The sequence below is a fragment of the Myotis brandtii genome, unplaced genomic scaffold (genome assembly GCF_000412655.1).
Source record: "Myotis brandtii unplaced genomic scaffold, ASM41265v1 scaffold46, whole genome shotgun sequence".
Lineage (NCBI taxonomy): Eukaryota > Metazoa > Chordata > Mammalia > Chiroptera > Vespertilionidae > Myotis > Myotis brandtii.
In genome coordinates this window covers 3052219-3063889 of record NW_005367587.1, presented here as the reverse complement: position 1 = coordinate 3063889, position 11671 = coordinate 3052219, and positions in this window count along the sequence as shown.

Below are 11671 nucleotides of genomic sequence, written 5' to 3'. Positions count from 1 at the left end.
ATATATGCCACATTTTCTTTGTCCATTGTCTGTTGATGGACATTTAGACCATTTCCATATTTTAGGTATTGTGAATAATGCTGCAATAGATGTCAACAGTCTTTCTGACTAAATAACTCATGTCCCTCTTCTTTGATGATCTTTTCTTTTTCCTTTTAATTAGACCTTCTATCCAATAACATTTCCCACAACTGCCTAACATTTTATGTTACCTGGTGAAAACTGCAACTCCAGACTCCAAGGTCAGAGGATGCCTTTGTCAGCTTATATGATGGGCAATTCCACTCTGGTCCATCTCTTTTATATGCACTGTCCATGCTACATATTCAGGTAGGCCTTTGAAAAGAAGCTGCCTCAAATGAGTTTGGTTTTGAAACTTATATTGTATGTGATTAAAATATGGAACTGTGAGTAATTAGTGGTGACAATTTAAAATCTTTCTTTTTCTGCCTAGACCAGAGAAATATCAGAGTGAGAAATGACCTTAGACAGCATCCTGAATTTCTTTTTAAAAAATATATATTTTTATTGATTTCAGAGTGGAAGGGAGAAGAGAGAAATAGAAACATCAATGACCAGAGGGAATCATTGATTAACAGCCTACTGCATGACCTCAACTAGGGATTGAGCCTGCAACCCAGAGCATGTGCCTTTGACCAGAATCAAACCCAGGACTCTTCAGTCCGCAGGCTGATGCTCTATCCACTGAGCCAAACTGGCTAGGGCACCATCCTGAATTTCTAAAGCTGGGCTTCTTCAGCTGTTTCAACATCTCCTATGACATAACAATCTTGCTTTTGCATCAAGAAGAGCACTTTCTTTTTCAATAGCTCTAATCATTAGAATGTTCTTTCTTAAATAAAATATTCCTTTCACTTTTCCATGTTGAATCTAATTCTACTCTTTAAGGTCAGAAATAAATATAATAATCATTCTCACATGACAGCTTATCAAATATTTGGAAACATGTATCTGATGTATCTCTTGAGTCTCCTCCTCTCCAGACTAAATATGATCATTTTTGTTTTCTTTCCCAAATGTTCTCATCTTCAGGGTGTCCATTCTCTTCACTTTTCTGAATGGTCTCTCCTAAGTTAACTCAGTTGAGCAGTGTCTCATTTGCTGACTAGTAACAAGTTTACAGTTAGCAACATTTGGTCAGCCACAATAGACCCTTCCTATGTCCTGGATGTGATCTCCTTAATAATGAATCTTTAGGACAACTGCATGCGCATTCATGTGATTTTTTTAAAAAAAATCTTCCTGAGTCTCTCTTTTTAAAAAAAAATATATTTTTATATATATTTTATTGATTTTTTACAGAGCGGAAGGGTGAGGGATAGAGAATTAGAAACATCGATGAGAGAGAAACATTGATCAGGCACCTCCTGCACACTCCCCACTGGGCATGTGCCCGCAACCAAGGTATATGCCCTTCACCGGAATCGAACCCGGGACCCTTGAGTCTGCAGGCCGACGCTCTATCCACTGAGCCAAACTGGTTCTGGCTCCTGAGTCTCTCTTATCAGTTTCCTAATCATTAGAAATCTGGCAGCCACTTGGGTATCACAAACTAAAAAATACCATTAATGGTAGTGTTTTCCTTGTTCTCACCGATGTTGTTTTTTTTTTAAGTTTTTAAGTTTATGACTAATTGATCCTTGTGGATGCCTAAACATTTTACTGCCATGCATTGTAGTTTTGCACGCTGGTTAAAGGAGGGGTTCTAGATCCAGATTTGCCTAGCTCTGTCAAGTGCTAGTTATGTAAACAAGCAAGATACTTTAACTCTCTAAATTTGTTTTGCCATCTTAAAGGTGGGATAATTATACCTACTTTTAAGGCTGTTAGAGTCAAATAGAAAAGTATATGAAGTGCCTAGTGCAGTGCTCAGTACATAGTGAGTGCTCAAAAATGATAGTGATTGTTATTAAGATGTGAACTCATTTGCAGCTCTTATGAAAGAAAGAATTCTGGCCAGATGGGATCAATCAAGCCGTGGCCTCTTCTCTTACAAACTAATTAGAAAAATGATGCTGTTATATGTTCATCAATTAAAGGATAGTTCAGGACATTACATCCTTAAATATGGAGTATGTAAGTGTACATGGACTTATTTTAGGTATTTCAAAGAAGAGAGATCTCAGGCACACAAAATACAAAGAATGTCTTCTACATTTTCAGTGTAATTGTTCTATCTATTGCGAACTTTCCAACATATACTCTACAGTGCTCAAACACAAATCCAGACGAATCAGATTCTCACAGGGTAAATTGATATCATGTCCTTCATTGTAGCATGTTTTGAGGATCTCCAATTATGAGCTTTAATAAAGGACTAGAAAATAGTTTGGGCAGGAGCAAATCTAGGAATACCAATTCTCATAGAACAGGTTAATAATTCATGAAGTCTGGACTTGGAGAGAATTATTTGCAGACTGCATTGATGGACTATTAAAAATGGTTGATGACAGCTCTTAGGAGACCTTGAGAAAAGTGATCAGGTAAGGTGGCACTTGGTTTTAATAAACCTCAGGTTGCTCAGATACATCTCCTAACTAATGGATTGTGACATATGTAGCCTAGGCTTTGGCCAGCAGTGATGCCCAGTGTTATAACTGTCTTGCATATAGAGTGTCTGTTTCTAAAGAAAGTTGTTGCTCTGTTGAAAGAGTAATTACAAAGCTGCCAGAAGGAAGAGCAGTCACCCCACCAAACTCACCATGATTTATTGGGTGTATTTGTACTCTTAAATGGATCTGTCTGTTTCTTCCTGGAAAGTTTTCACACGTCAATATGAATCTCTCTTCCCTTGAGCTCACCTCATTTGTGTTTGAAATATTGATCTGGTTGACAAAGAACAGGGCAGTATAAGTGTGTGTGTGTGTGTGTGTGTGTGTGTGTGTGTGTGTGTGTGTGTGTGTACTTGGGGAAAGAATGTATACATGTACATATTACTCAATGACAAGATTCTTTAATATCATTTTTCATGATCTAGGGAGATTTGGCTCAGAGACTGCCTTTTCTCCTTGAAAATTCTGCTGATAGTTTGCCTTTAAGAAACAAACTCCACTGTGAGAATGAAAAAGACCTTCAGTCTTTTCTGTGGCATTTGTCCATGGAATCTGCAATAAGAAATGATTTATGAAAACCCACCAATGCAAGAAAATCATAATGTTTGTGACAAATGCTTTCACATCCATTGCAGATCAGCAGTTTCAGGAATGCAGTCTTCATGGTGTCCTAAGTACCAAACATTTTCTATTACACAAATACATCTTGCTAAAGTTTGACGAGACCTTGGAAAGTTTCAGTTATCCATAGCCCCTTTGGAGAAGTAATCTAAAGTTGTTTTTTCATTATCTTAATCAGTTCATCTCCCTGGGAAAATACTTGCTTTTCCAAACTTGCAGCCATTGAGGTGCAGTGGGAGGTTGGTGCACACCAAGCCTTTGCTAGAAACAACAGCTGTGGATCTGCCTCTATTTTCCTTCTTTTCACAAAGGGTGGCAGTTGTGTGTTTCTCACTTTCAGCTGAGATTTTCTATTGCAGTCGTAGAAAATTAAGTCCCTTTGGTGGAAAAAAAATGTGTATATTCTATTTGACCCACATGGATCAAATTATCAAAAAAAAAACAAACAAACTGTTTGCCATAGGCTATAACTCAGGCATTTGGGGTCAGCATATCTCTTCTGTCAGAAGGTACTTGTTGAAAAACATTTCTAGTTGCTAATCAGCACAGGGAAGTAAAATCTGTGTGTGGGAGAGGGGAATGACACCGTGGCAGTCACTGTAGATTCCTTGTTTTTGCAGTACCATTATTTCAGAAAAATTACTGGCATTCCTGTCCCCAGGATACAAGAATTAATTAAGTGACCTCTCTTGGTACCCTTTGCACTAACAGATATGTGAGTATGACTCAATTTTGAAATTATTTTTCTTCATATAAGCACTTTTCAACCCTGTGTCAGTCCTGGCCTCAGCCCCACCCAGGATAAGCTAACCTTACATCAGCATGGGCTGTGGGGATAATGGATAGACAAGTTTGAGGTTGAGCTGGAAATAAGGAGACATGGCTTTTAATTCTGCAACATATTCATTGAGAAGGTGAGGATAGTTTCTTTAAGGTAAAAATTATAATCAACCAATCCACTAGTTTTCTTGAGGCAATTTATAAGTTCATGAGAATTAGATATGTTGTAATCAAGACATTTCCACAAGATCTGGTACTCTCACCCACCAGAGGTTTGAGATAAAACATAGAATTAGATGAGAAATAGAAAACCAAGTTTGGAGATAAATATTCTTCTTCTAAAATGGATAAATAGCAACTGTTATTTCTGGGCAAAAAGTGCTGAGAGTAGTTTGACTTAGTACTTGAATAAATGAATTAAGAGGAGTTTTATATAGGAAAATTGACAAGTTTGCAAAGAGACATGTCAAACCAATGAACAAACTTAACAAAGAACTCACAAAGTCGGTTTAAGTGATATATTTTTAATATCAATCATGTGTCAAAAATTGTTGGGGATACAAATAAACAGTTCTTACTTTTAAGTGGCTTATATTCTAGTATATGGATTAAAATATTGTTTGTAAAACTAGAAAATTAAGTAGACAGTTTTAAGTGTTGCACCAGAGAAGTGAGTAAAATACTACTAAGTTTCCAAGTGCAAAGCATTTACCTTCTGTTTGAGAAAAGTGGAGAGTTAAATTTCCATGAATTAAATGGTATTCACACCTGAACATTAGAACTCTACTCTGTGTAATGAAGCACTGGGGCTTTCTAAGCACATGGAGTAATATGGTAAAGGTAAAGTGGGAAAAGCAGGCATAAATTACATGTGACCATATTGTGGTTATTGTTTTATTGTTAGCACAAAGAGCATGCAAACAGAATGTGTAGAGAACAGGATTGGTGCCAAATTATGAAGAGCTATGAAATGTCAAGTTAGGGAATTTGACCTTGATTCTGAAGACTAAAAGTTCTCAACCATCTTTCTTCCTCATCACACTTGACAGACAATATTATAATTTGCAACATGTGGTCATAAAGTTCATACAAATAATTATAACCCCTCAAGAAATAATATCATCATGTAAATCATTTTTTCATGTAATTTTCAAACATCTGTATTGTAACTATTAAACAATGGCAAATTACTTTTGAGGCATAGAAAAATAGGTGACAGCATTCCGGCCAATATGTTGAGGTGAATGAGTTTAGGTTCAATGTTAACAGGTCATTGAAGCAGTCTCTTTTCAGCAAGAAAATGTCATGATTAGATTATCTAGTTGAGTGATAATGATGGCCTGAACTTGGGGAGCAGCAATGGAAATGGAGAGGAGCCAGGAGATTTGAGTTGTTACAGAACAATACCTCTTGTGACCTAACTGGGTTAGGGAAGAGAATGAAGTTGTGGAGGGTGGCAGAAGTCAGGAGAACAATCACAAATTAAGTAAAGATTCAAGTGGGAATTTAAGTGGGGTGATGTTGTCATTAAAAGAAATAATAAATTCAAAAGGAAAAACGAGTTTAGGAAGTAATAAAGTAAGTTCAGTTTGGTATAAAATGAGTTTGTGCAGCTTTATATGCCCCACATATTCAATAGGCAAATTGAAATATAGAACTAGCAATCCAGAGAGACATACAAGCCAGAGATTGTGAGTTGGTAATCATCCAAAATGGGTGATAATTAAAGCCATGGTACTGAATAAGATTACCCTCTTTTTATCTCTTATATTACCTCCCTTGATTAGTTTCTTGGGGGAATCATTTAAATTTAGAGTTCCAGGGGAGGACAACAATTCACAGAAAGCTCAGTCATAAAGTTGATAGAAAAAAAAGAAGAAAGAAAACCAGTAAACAAGAATTCTACCAAAGCCAGGAATTTAAGCTGGATATGTTGTGGGAAAGTCTTCTAAAGGAATTTAAGCTGGAAGTGGTCCATTATATAAAACACTGTGTAAAACTTGAAGAAAATAAGAATGGAAAAAAATATCTGTTGAATTTGAAGAAAACATTATTTCAAAAAAGTAACTGGTATGGAAGCTAGATAACAATGGTCATTACTGAGGAGGCAGATAGCAAGTATAGACTGTTATTTTAAGTTTGGTAATGATGGAAAGTAGAGACAAAAAATGCTCCAAATCCTAAATCAGGGTGAAGAGACCTATTTTATGTATTGAGGTTTTAGGAAATTTGGAGTGAAGATAACACAAAATCACATAATGATAGTGAAAGGATTTAAAAACATGTGTAAGTCCAGTATAAGAGCCATCAAGGAGTGTGGCAAATTGTGAGGAACAAGGCGGATTTGAGTATTTGTATTAGTTTAGGTCCTCCAAGAAGCAGATAAATGTGTTTAGATGCGAAGGGGATATGTTGTGGGAAAGTCTTCCAAGGATATAAGGAAGGGACCTGAATAGGCAGGAGAAGCCTTCAAATCACAATGTAGATCTGCCATCTGTAAATGGAGAGGAAGAAAGAAGAAGAATTTGATAGGAAGAGTCTCAGAATTTAGTGCAGTTCTAAAAAATAATGTCTGGCCAAACCAATGGGTACTCTTTGGTCCAAAGTCACCCATCTGTGAAACCCCACATCTCTCAGAAGTGGACATGAATTAGTATATTTACCATGTTCTGTCTTTCACGGGGAACAGCCCAAGCAAAGGGTGACCTTGGTATAAATGTAACAGTGAATTCAGAGGACAGCAGCAAGGACTATTAGTTAACTCTACTTTTCCGCAACATGAAATCTAAGCAGCTCGTGTTCATTGCCTCCATCTTAATACAAATGAATGTGGTTAGTCTCAGAAGAGGAGGAGATATTAGGATTGGTCAGATTTGTTGTGGTGGTAAACACCAAGAAATAAGCATCCTGAGCACCATGTTCTTTTGACCCTGTGAGTTTCAGGGAAAAGGAACAGATGCTACCAAGAAGAGTTCTATTAAATACATAGTCTTGTGGTATCACAGTTCTGATCAAGCAGTTGGTCTTAGAAACAACAAAATATCTTTAAAGATGTGCTAGAATGGAAGACAAGTAAATCCAACTAAAATAGGAAATGCCTGTTCCATGGGATTGTCTAGACTGCTGGTTCTTTCCGAGAGGCCTAATACTCTTATTTCACATCCCAGCTTGGTCACCTGCTGTTTGTGTCACTTTGGATGTGTTGCTGAATGCCTTTGTTCTCCATTTCTTCATCTACAAAATGGGAATACCATAGCTTAGAAAGTTGTTGTGGGCATTAACTTGGTATTTTGTATGCACTTTACTTCTGGTTATAACACTGTCATTTCCCTTCTTTCATTAAAACGTTGGTCCTGGGCTTTGAATTGCTTTTTCCCTGAATAACTGAAGTACTAATATTTAGTTCCCAGCTCAATCCATCACCGTTCCCCACCTGCCACCTTTAATAGTCATACCACCCTACATTACTGCTACCACTACCACCACATTTACCATTTCCTACTTCTGCTCTACCACCATCATGTATTTTCCATGTGCTTTCATCAGCTTATGGGGCCTCTTTAGGCAAATTCCTGTGACAGAACAATCCTGATGGTAAATTCCATTTACATCAAACCCAGTATACTCATAGAAGGACGACTTCAGGAAAATATTGGAGATAATGCAGTTGCTCCCAGTATATTAGAGATTGCAAGGTCCACATGGGAAAGGGGACAAACAGAAACAAATAGGCATGTGTTAGACTCAACAGTATAGAATTAGAGCCCAAAGAGAAAAAAAGAGCAAACTTCAGATTTGTCAATTTGGTGATAAGTTTGAATAACAGGGATTGAAGCAGAAACTTAGTATTTTGAAGAATAAATTTCTATTAATAAAATGGGTTAACAAGGTAGTAGCAATATCAGGACAAATGAAGTTCTTCTTAACTTCTATGAAACATTGAGTTTATACCTTAAATTCCTCATGTAGTTCATGTCTCTACCCTTCAAGAAAAATGATATAGTAAAAGAAAAAAAGACAAACCAGAGAATTTTTTGAGAAATCCAATAATAATGATCAAGAAAAATAAGAAATATACCTCTGAATATAACAGAAGATAGTTACTACACTGTAATTTGAAAATATAAGGATTGGAAGATAAGACAAATTAAAATCATGAAATTAACTTTATGTATTATACTAAATTAGAAATTATGTTTAATATATGAATTTTTAATTCAAACAAAAATAGTCCTACTTCTTAAGAAGGAAGTTTATAGAAATAATTAGTAAATGACATAATACTTCCTAAAGAAACACATGAAGATTGGAAGACACTGTGATTGGCAATCTACTCCTGTTCTCTCACATAATTCCACCAATAGACAGATGTGAGATGTATTAACAAACCCACTACATATATGAGAAATTTATGGTCCAGCCTGAGGAAAATCAGCTAGTACTACCTGGTAGAGACTTAGACATTTCTGACTGACTTGACACACTACCTAGGTTTAAAAAAGATTCCATTATTCAGAACTTTAACTTTTTAGGATAAGCTAAATGTGTTTATAGTTTTGATCTATTTTGAAATCACAGGAGTTAGTAGATTTGCTTTCACATACTTTTTAGTGCTCTTCTTAAAGATAAGTTTCAGATCTTAATGGATCACAGAACTAATAAAGTGTAATATTTTATGTTATAAAATGTACTATTTAGAACTAGGCCCTCTAACTAGAATAGTATAATAATCATGAAATGTTTATAATATCCACTCAGGAAATATTCATTGTTGACTCTGAAGATGATGCAAAAGAAATTACAATGTAAAAGAGGCAGAACTATATAGTATATCAAAGCAATTAACAAATCTTTGGAGGCCAATAGGGACAGAAGTCTTAAAGTATGGATACATATGTGCATGCGCGCACACACCCACACACACACACACACACTCACACACTCTCACACTACTTACCTTCCTAATGAGGCAATATAATTTGATTCCAAATATATTATTGAAGTTATGTTGCTATATCAAAGATACTATTCACAAAATTGTCTATATTTTAAACATCTTTCCATCAGCGTCAAACAACTATTCACTACAAATGGTTTTAAGAAATGGGAGAGAATAGATAGAAAAAAAATTAGCAAAGTTATTTAAAGGATATTTAATAAGGAACAGCTCCTGCCTTTTCAATCAAGACTTTCTTTGCCCTCCTCTTGGTCAAATCAAGTTTCTATAAGCCTGTTTTAGTCCAATTTATAAAGCACTGTTTACTCCAGCAATGGAATTTCATAAATAAAAGAAAGATGACAAAAATTATCTTACTCCTGTAAAATGAATCAATACATTCTGAGTTTGGACTTCCAGTAATGTTGTTCAGGGACCTGTTATTTACACTATGGAGGGCTACAGGCATGAAACAGATATTCTGTAATTTTAATCACTCTATTACTGAGGGTTTTTTATTAGTATTTGTTAATTCAGCACTGGATAAATATTATTTTACCACCACTCTTAAAGTTTTCCTGTGAATATACTAGTAACTAGTAAATATGCTGTCAGACTGAAGGTTATTTAAATAAAATTTGAAGTCTATAATTCCATTTATGACATTTAAAAAACATATATTTTAATTGATTTCAGAGAGGAAGAGAGGGAGAGATAGAAACATCAATGATGAAAGAAAATCATTGATCATCAGTCTCCTGCACGCCCATCAGGGATCAAGCCCACAACCTGGGCATGTGCCCTGACCATGATTTCCTGGTTCATAGGTCTATGATCAACCACCGAGACACACTGACTGAGCCAAGTATAACATCAATAAATTTCTGTTTCATGTGGAATTTCACCTCCAATCTCTAATGTCTTTTCCTTGAAAAGTTTTATGTGATTAAGTAACACTAATTTTGAAATCATTGATGGAATTTCTAATCAGAGTTTAGCTTTTTCATAGCACAAACCTTGAGTTTCCTAGAATATTCATACAAAACATGCTGGGATCAAATCTTGCTGGGGTTTGCTAAATGGCAGTTTACTTTCATATCAAAAATTGCATGAAATATGGTCAGGATATTATTATTATGGTCTATGATTTGATATGTCTATCTCTGTAACTGATTTCTTTGCAGGAGCTGGTAGATTGAAGGCAGTGCTTGGTACATAACTTAGAGAAAAATATTTGCCATAAAATTATGTGTCTTGGATTTAGTCATTCTTGTTGCCTGAGCTTTATCCAATGTTCCTCTTGAGTATAGTCCAGACCAGAATTAGATCAAGAACTTTTCTTTATTTTTGGTGTGTCCTTGAAAGTTTTCCTCTGGCTGCAAATTGGCTCCTGATTATAAGTCCTCTCTGGAGTACCTTAAGGACTTATTCTCTCATTTCTCAACTACTGCAAATTGCTGTGTTGATGATTTCTCAGGTGCACTATAGGACTAACTCTCTCTAAAACAATTTTACATTTCAGATCCATCCAAACCAGATTGTATCTGCCACAGTGTAAACTAGTTGGCCATAGCCTGCCAGAGGGAAAACAGGGCATAATCTCGAAAAGCCTTGTAACTACATGGGAATCCCATATGATTAGAAAGTAATTTTACAGTAGAGGGGTAATTGATGTTATATTTTGATTCAAAACTGCTTTCTGTCATCATTTTTTATTTTTTTAAACATATTTTTATTGATTTCAAAGAGGAAGGGAGAGGGAGAGAGAAATAGCAACATCAATGATGAGAGAGAATCATTGATCAGCTGCCTCCTGCATGCCCCCTACTGGGGATTGAGCCTACAACCCTGACATGTGCCCTTGACTGGAATTGAACCCAGTACCCTTCAGGCTGCAGGCCGACGCTGTATCCACTGAGCCAAACCAGCCAGGGCTCTATCAACAGTTATGACTAAATTTATTCAAATATAACAACATCTGTTGTGATGATGTGTGGATTCTGAACACTGATTGAAGAGATGTAAATTTCTAACTATAAATCAGTTAAATATCTTTTTTTGTATTTATTGACAATTCTTAGTAAAAACAGGAGGAATATTTATTAATAAATTTCCATCCTTTTTTTAAACTGAAATAGACATCTAGTACAATAGACTAAGCAAGTGTATTAATTTTCTATTGCTGCTGTAACAAGTTATCACTAAATTAGGGGCTTAAACAACACAAATGTATTATCATACAGTATGTCAGAAGTCTGATGTTAAGTGAAAATAAAGATGTAGGCAGGACTGCATTTCTTCCTTGATGTTTTAGGGGGGAAATCCAATTCTTTGCCTTTCCTGGCTTATGGCCCCATTCCTCCATCTTCAGATCCAGCAATAGTAGGCGGAAGCTTTTCTCACTTTATATCATTCTGACCTCCTCTTCCCTAGTTAAATAGCCTTCTATTTCTCTCTTCTGCCTCTGTTTTCCACTTCTAAGGCCCCTATGATTACATTAGGCCCACTCCACCCAGGTCATCCAAAACAATCTTCCCATCTCAACACCTATAACTTAATTAATGCAAAGCCCCTTTTGCTATGTAAAATAACATAGTCAAAGGCTCTAGTGATATGGATATCTTTGGGAGGCCATTATTCTGCCCACACAAGTTAGAGTTCAGACAGCCCTAACAGCAATTACAAAGAATATTTCCCTAAATAATCCCTCTCTCTCATTGATCAATCCTTTTTTTTTTATCAATGGCAAGGCATTGTGTTA